Source organism: Protobothrops mucrosquamatus, unplaced genomic scaffold (genome assembly GCF_001527695.2).
Source record: "Protobothrops mucrosquamatus isolate PMUCROS unplaced genomic scaffold, P.Mucros_1.0 scaffold1907, whole genome shotgun sequence".
Lineage (NCBI taxonomy): Eukaryota > Metazoa > Chordata > Lepidosauria > Squamata > Viperidae > Protobothrops > Protobothrops mucrosquamatus.
In genome coordinates, this window is record NW_015388031.1 from 54537 (window position 1) to 63251 (window position 8715).

An 8715-nucleotide genomic window follows, 5' to 3' on the forward strand; every position below is an offset into this window, starting at 1 on the left:
CGTGGAGGGGAGCCAGGTCTTTCCCCAGGACTGTTGTTTTAAAGAGTTGCAAACTCATGCTTCTAAATTCTCTAATAGTTTTCAAAATTGTTCCCCAAATGCTACAGGCTAAATAATTTATATGCCCCGTATGCTTACAGGTAGGTAAAATTATTTTATCCTTAACAACTATAGCACGTTGAAATTTGTTGTAGTGAATTTGTTGTAGTTGAAGTGACATGGTTGTAGTTGGTTGTAGTGGAGTGACATGGTTGTAGACAAATTTGTTGTAGTTGGAGTGACATGGTTACTCTTGCTTCCAGCCATGGCTGCAATCAACAAATGTATCAAAAATAGTCAAACAGAAGAAAGCACTATGTCCTTCAAATATATGTATGCAAAGATAGAAATTTCATATTTCTCATAGAATACACAGATTTTGGGAAAATATGTGGCTGCTTTAAAGCAACTCTTTAAAGACTAGCACCTTTTATGTTCCAAAGATGATTAATAAATTCTCTCCAAGGGATGCCCAGATAAATAGTAGCATGATTTCTTTTGTGAATATTTCCACCAGGACCCATCTAGTTCAGGCCTAAGAAGGCTGCTCAGTTTATTAAAACTTTTAATTATTTCATGATATGCTTCAGTCCATAAAAATAAAAGGTTCATAGTATCAAGAGGACAAATAAAAAATATGCAGAGAAAGAATTATCAATTAGAGATTCCTTCATGTTCATTATGATATCTACACATTACTCATAAGCAATTTGGCAAATAAAGGAATCTTAATTAGAAACTGGTATGCTAAAAAGTTGATGTAAGATATTTCACTGAGGTATCCCCTTCCACCCCTGAAATGCCTCCATGGAAGAGGTCCTATCTCTACTAAGTCCTGTCACCGCTCAATATACATTCCCTGTTGATGAAGAGCCTGGTGACCATTTCATCAAATCTCAGAACATGAACAGAGTGATCCTTCATCTGAAGTTCTTTAGAATTTTGTTGGTTAACTCCGTGAACATACCCCAGAAACTTTCCCCAATAATACTGCAAGATGTTATATACTGTTCAGTACTCTTACACAGGATTTCAGATTTTGCTGGATGCTACCACTTTCACAAGCCCTTCTCTGCTGGCAATAATTTGAGCATCTTTTTGGTATATTCAGAGTTCTGTCCCTATTTGTGGATCAGAGATTGCAGGAATAAGCAGGGTAAATAGACTTACCCTTCTCTTGAAAGCTGAATGTGGAATTTGCCTTTAGTACCCACTAAAGACAGAATTTCTGGGGGGGATGGATGGACAAAGAAGGCAAAGGATGAAATGGGTATTGTGGTGTCCCATGACTTCTGAACTTCTGCCCACTTACAGTATTACTGTGTTGTGAATTCATGATATGCATTTCATCTTTTTATCATCATGGTTGTAGCAGAGGCCCGGGATCAAAATGAACGTTTCAGAAAAAAGAGCCCTAAAAATATCCAAAAGGTGCCAACTGAAGCTTCTCACAGCCTCACAGTAATGATGTGCAAACTGCTTTCTAATTGTCAATGTTTTCTTCATTTACTTTACACCTCACAAATCTGTTTGGATTTAAAAGATCTCAAAAAGGTCTGAACTATGACACGGCACTAGGAAAGCTGCAAAGACGTTACGCGAAATTGCTAATTAGAATAATCGATTGCCCAATCACTCTACCTGGCATTTTGCAAGGATATAGCTAATGTCATGTTTCACCAAGAGGTAATCCAGCAAGATTACCACTGTTGTGGTATTTTTAATACATCAAACCCCCCCCCATCACCACCATATGTAGTAGGGCTAGGGTTATACTCAGGGAGTAAATGATAAAGTGTTTCTTGGGCATGTCATGGACACATGAAGAATATGGAAGTGGCTTGCTTATCTGGATGGAGACACTTGATCTGTCTTCTCCTGTTCAATCTTCTGGGGATGATATGTGGACATACAGGTAGTCCTCACTTACCACCTGCAACTGGGACTGGCAAATCTGTTGCTAAGCAACTGTAAAGTGAAACATCACATGATCACACTGACTTACAATGTCAGTTCTGGCTGCAATCGTGAAGTGAATCACCTCCAGTTGTTAAGCATAATGTCACAAGATTGCAACTTGCAACTTCCTGCTGTCTTCCCCACTGACTTTACTGGTTGGAAGCTGGCTGTGAAGTTTGCAAATAGTGATCATGTGATTATGGGACACTGCAAGTATTGTAAATGTGTGCGGATTGCCAATCACAATCACGGTCGTGTGACTGAGAAAGTCCTGGGACAGCCGCAACTTCAAGGACCAGCATTAAGCCTCCATTTTCAATGTCACCGTAACTACAGTCACTGTATTTGGTTAGTAAGGACGACCCATATAAGGAGGGGCTGTAAAGCATATAGAAGAATTATTATATCAATAATTCCAGATTGAATCATTGCATTTTCAGGTAATCTGCAAAAATGCCTGCCTGGAAATCTAATCTGTCAATAATGGTCAGCCCTACTAGGGTAAATGGGCCATCAATCTGACTCTGTGTAGGCAGCTGTATTGATTCAGAGATGATAAAGCCCCGCTACTATTCATGATGATTCATTTCATGTATTCGAAGGACGAAGCCTCTAAGGCAGTGTTTTTTCAACTTCAGCCACTTGAAGTATTATGTACCTCCACTCCCAGAATTCTCCAACCATCTTATTTCATTGTTCTAAGGTCATTTACTGCAGACTTGCAAAACAGGTGTCTGCCGAGTGAGGTAGTTCAGACAAGAAGCATCCCCAGAAGTTCTAGCTCTAACCTTACTGTTAAGTTACATTGACAGAATTTTGCAGGTCTGAAAGTACATTTCTCCCCCTTCGCCTTTACAGCACAAGAAACTAGGGAGGGTCTCTTAGGATACTATGGAGATTCTCAGTCATCCAGGTCATGGTTGTCCCAAAGGTGCTTTTTGTTTTCACGAGGAAAATGGACTTTCTTCTTTTTCTTTGAAGACGTTTCGCTTCTCATCCAAGAAGCTTCTTCCGGTCTGACTGGATGGTGGGGAATAGCAGGATTTATACTCCTTGCAGACAGCTAGTTATTTGCATTCTTTTAATGACTTCTTGGAACTGTTGGAAGGACTGTGTTGTAGATACCATCTATCTCCAGTCTCTTAGGAGACATTTGCCAAACCTGCAATCTATTTGCTGGCTAAGCTGTTGCTTATCCCAGGGCTTTTCAACCAGTGGTACAGGTACCACCTGTGGTACATTGGCACCTAGCAGGTTGTAAGTCCGCGACCATCCTAGAAAAGTGTTAGCGGGGGAGGGGAATGAGCTGAACCGGTGGCAGCACCCGCACAAGCCTGAGCGAGAGATGGCTGGAGCTGCAGGGCTGTCAGGGCTCGGCGCTGATCCTGGTGCTTCTGCTGAGCCCAGAAGAAGCGTCGATCAGCTGGAATGTTGCACCATCTCCAGGGTCTTGTGATTTACATTCAGATGCTTGGCAACTGATTCATATTTATGACGGTCACAGTGTCCCAGGGTCATGTGAAGTGACCAAAACCTGCTGCAACCACCCAGCAGACGGGGGGAATAAAAACCAAACACCCCCCCACCCAACCCCCATTGCCAATCCTCAACAGAAATGCTCACAACAATGAAAACCTCGGATAAGAGGAAGAGCGTGGCCAGGTGGGCAGGCAGGTGTCTTGTTCAGCTGTGGCTTGGGGGGGGCACTTTTTTCAGTGCCATTGTAACTTTGAACAGTCACTAAGCGAACTGTTGTAAGTCCAGGACTACCTGTACTTTATCACTTTTTTCCTTTTTGGGGGGGTCATCATGTTTTTGACACTTTGCTAGGTGACTGGTGGTACTTGGATGTTGCTATATCCTAAAAATGGTACAATGGGTGAAAAGGTTGAAAAGTCCTGGCTTATCCAATCACTGTCCTGGCAGCAGAGAAAGTTGAAAGGAAACATAATGCTGCCTTTGGATGCCTGAATGGCAGCCACATTGTAAATGGTTCAGATATATCCTCACTTGCTCCAGAGGGTAAAAACTAGAAATTAGGGGATGAAACTTTAAGATTGAAACTACAGATTAGACATTCTTGACAGTAAGAACTGCCAATTAGTGGGATATATTTCTGCCTGGAGTGGCTTCTTCCCCTTCACTGGAAGTTTTCAGACAGAAGCTGGATAATTATCTATCATCTATTATGATGGCTGGGGAATTCTGGGAGTTGAAGTCTAGACATCTTCAAAGGGCTAAAGCTGAGAAATACTGGCCCAGTCTAATACATCCTTTCTGCTTCTTGCCATATCCTATGTGCAAAGATCTGTGGATGCCGACATATAATTTGTCTAAAAGTGATTGATTAGGAACCATTTACTGACTTCGCCCAGCCCACCATTCTGCATCCTTGCCTAGTCACCTGCTTTATTTAAACAAACCTGTTGTTTTTCCACTGTTATCAGATTGACACTGTTTTAACATCCCTTATCTACAATCTGCTTCTTCTAAAAGAGTTAGGCTACAACTCCCATTATTCCTAGATAGGAATTCTTGTCCAAAACATCTTACTGGGAGGAGGTTGCTTTCCCAAACTTGATTATTCTCTGCATTCCAAAGTATACATTTTATCTTAATTACTTCATTAATAAATACATGGCAATTCATGGTGTCCTCATTGTAGAAATAAACTGCGATTAACAACAGAATCTGCAGCCACTGTCTATGTGTTTGTGTATCAAATTTTTGCAAAATTGTTGACATAGTCTTCCCCTGCCATTTTGTAGATTTCAATCCCTGCCCTGGAGTGGCCCCTGTGTGAATATCAGAAACATGTAAACAGTCTGAATTCCTCCCTTTGAGAGTTTGAACACAGTCGATCTCATTTTCACAGAAAGAAGTACCCATTTTCATTATTTGGGAACAGAATCATTTCGTATGATAATTTCATTATGTGGTCTATTAACTTTCTCATTCTTGAAGTTTAATGATGGGAACAACAAAGCAAAGCCTCTCATTACCAAAGTCCATCAGAATTTTTGTTATAATCAGTCATTTTTCTTCCCTTCCCAATTTCAGAAGTGGATGGTTTGATGGGCATTGGTAAGGTGGCCTGCTCCTCCTACCTTCTCAACTCAATTTTATGGTCTGTCTCAAAGAAAAGGAGTGGTAACATCTTGGTTAACGGGGAAAGAAGGAGCCAGCTTGGTGGTTTATCTGCTAGGCTAAAACTGTTCTCAAGCTTAATGTCTATGGAGATTCTCAGTCAGATGCTTTTTCATCCAAGAAACTTCTTCAGCTCAAGAAACCGAAGAAGCTTGTTGGATGAGAAGTGAAAATGTCTTCAAACAAAGAAAAGCAAGAAAGTCCAGTTGCCTCATGAAAAAGCATCTTTGGGAATTCTCAAGATTTAGCAAAAGGATGTACGGTTCTGTCTGGAAAAGACTCAAAGAAGGACAACACAAATTATTAAAGGCATTGAACGATTTATTTGCAAAAATAAAGACTAGAGCAATTTGTGTATGTATTTAAAATATTTATATAGCTACCCGTTTGACGCATCATAACCCTGGTGGCTTACAACCACAAAAAGCATACAATTGGGGATTCTGGGACAGCATGGTAGACTGAGCATGGCTCTGCTTTTCGCAACGCAGCAAACGTGGCAGAAATAGGAGCCAGTGAATGGGTTGGCTCTGCAGAATTCCTCTCCGGATTAAAGAGAAGACAAAGATTGCCTATTCAGTTGCTCCACACAGAATCTCCCTGCGAAGAGATCTTAAAACAGTGTTCTCCAGGGGTTTGAGAGGTTTGGGAGCTGGGGGAATAATCATTTTGCCTAAGCCAGGGGTCTTCAAACTTGGCCCTTTTATGACTTGTGGACTTAATAATAATAATAATAATAAAGTTGGAAGGGACCTTGGAGGTCATCGAGTCCAACCCCCTGCCCAGGCAGGAACCCTACACCATTTCAGACAAACGGCTGTCCAGTCTCTTCTTAAAAACTTCTGGAGGCAGGTTGTTCCACTGGTTAATTGTTCTAACTGTCAGGAAGTTTCTCCTTAGTTCTAGGTTGCTTCTCTCCTTGATTAGTTTCCATCCGTTACTTCTTGTCCTGCCCTCAGGCGCTTTGGAAAATAGCTTGACTCCCTCTTCTTTGTGGCAGCCCCTGAGATATTGGAACACTGCTATCATGTCACCCCTCGTCCTTCTCTTCGTTAAACTAGACATACCCAATTCCAGCAACCATTCCTTATTGTTTTAGCCTCCAGTCCCCTAATCATCTTTGTTGCTCTTCTCTGTACTCTTTCTAGAGTCTCAGCATCTTTTTTACATTGTGGTGACCAAAACTGGATGCAGTATTCCAAGTGTGGCCTTACTAAGGCATTGTAAAGTGATATTAATACTTCACGTGATCTTGATTCTATCCCTCTGTTAATGCAGCCCAGCACTGTGTTGGGTTTTTTTGGCAGCTGCAGCACACTGCTGGCTCATATTTAAGTGGTTGTCCACTAGGACTCCGAGATCCCTCTCACAGTTACTACTATTGAGCAAGATACGCCCTATACTATACCTGTACATGCTGGCTGAGGAATTCTGGGAGTTGAAGTCCACAAGTCATAAAAGGGCCAAGTTTGAAGATCCCTGGCCTAAGCTGTGATTCAGCACTTTTCAAAGAAACATTGGGTTTGCCTACTTCCTTTCTTAACCTCTTTAGAAACTGCTCATTACTAAGTTCTTTGGAGTTAAGAACCTTCTGAAGGATAAGTTTTATTACATCACTGGGAAAACATTATTCTACTCTGGATAAATGAAGGGCTGATACAAGTTTAAGAATTGAAAGAAAAACTTTACTTTTTTGGTAAACAGCAAAAGAAAGTCTAGAGTTTTGATTTTGTAAATTAAGGAGCTAGAATGGACTTGAAAGAATATTTCCTGTGGCGTGTATACAATCCAAATAAAAGAATAATGAAGATTTTGAAATTAACTGTAAGAAATTCTCCTGTGGGAAAGTTTTGTTGACTTGAAACTAAACAGATGATAAGAGGGGACTTTGAAGATTGACTAGAAAGAACTAAAGAGAACAAAGGATTACAATTGAAGAAGAAGAACCCTTTTATACAATGCAATACAACTATTTGACTACAGAAGAAATCAAGGCTGTTTGGGAACAATGTATTCAGAAATTACTTACAAGAATGTTTGATACTATAGCAAAGGATGAAGTAGAAAAACATTTTATTGGATAACAGAGAGTGAGGCTTATATGAATGCGAGCTAGGAGAAAAAAATGCTGGATTATAAAAATGGTATGGGGGGAAACGCCAAAATGGATTTACAAATGAAACCAGTTGAAGTCTTAAATAATGAAAGGTGTAGAACAGGGGTCTTCAAACTTGGCCCTTTTATGACACGCTGGCTGGGGAATTCTGGGAGTTGAAGTCCACAAGTCATAAAAGGGCCAAGTTTGAAGACCCCTGGTGTAGAAGAAGGGCAGAGCCAGGGAGGAATTAAAAGAGGCATCGGGTTAAAATCATTACATAGCCACAAGCAAACTAAGTCCAGTTCCCTCCCCTTAAGTCATTGACTTTTATCTAGTTGTAATTAGGTGTTGATTGTTAGTTGAGAAGATTCTTGTGTATAGGATTTTAAAAATCAGTTAATTTGAACCTTCATGCATAGACCTGGTTTTTCCCATCTGACAAAAGGGAATATACTGTATGAATAATATATCAACATGGAAAGCCTTCTTATTTCCGATTTACAAAGGAATGTATGAAACCAAGAAAACTGTTTCTGGGAAGAAACAAAGAAGAATGACTGAAATTGTTCCTGAAGAGAGTCAAAGAGAAAATGATAAGAAATCAAATTGTGGGACCTTATTTTAGAGGATTAAAGATTATGCTTTTTAAAGGTAAACAGACATTTTTACAAAGTGAATCTGATCAGTGTTAAAATATATATGATGTGGCTCCTGATAGCTATTAATGGATTTTTCTTTTGACCAGAACTGAATGAGGGTTTAAAGATCTGTTTATAAATCAGGAGAGCTGTTTTCTATTTTAAAATGATAAATTTTGATAATAAAACTGATTTTTTTTAAAAAATAAGATTTATTATAACACACACACACACACACACACACATCTATATAAATAAAAATGTAAATGTTTGTTTGTTCAAAATCTTAAATCTTCAAAAGTTCTTCACCGATTACTTTGAAATTTTGACACATCGTTGCATTCGAATACGCACGTGTTTTTATATACCTATATTATATAGATGTCACACCTGTGACAGGTAAAACATGATTTTTTTGAAAAACAGCGCCATCTGTTGGATGTAAAAGCAACAAACGCTTTTACCAGACTGAGCCACAGCAACGCGTGGCCGGGTACAGCTATATATTAATATTTTTGGTAGCTTTTAATAGACTTGCTAACTAGAATTACATTTTATTGTTGACAAGGGATGAGATATGGAAAGAAGAGTTTTGTTTTTTAATTGAAATACTAGAGAGGGTGTTAAGTTACTCAAATTGTTATATTTGTCTGAAGGATGGAAGATTCATCTTTTTTATAACTTCTTTTTTCTTTTTTAAAATTTCTGTCTACTTTTACATTTTTTTTCTTTTTACATTTCCCTTAGTTTTTTATCTTTGTACTAGTAAACTTTAATAAAATTATTGCCAAAAAATGCATACAATTGCCACTCATTCAGATTGCTAAACCACAT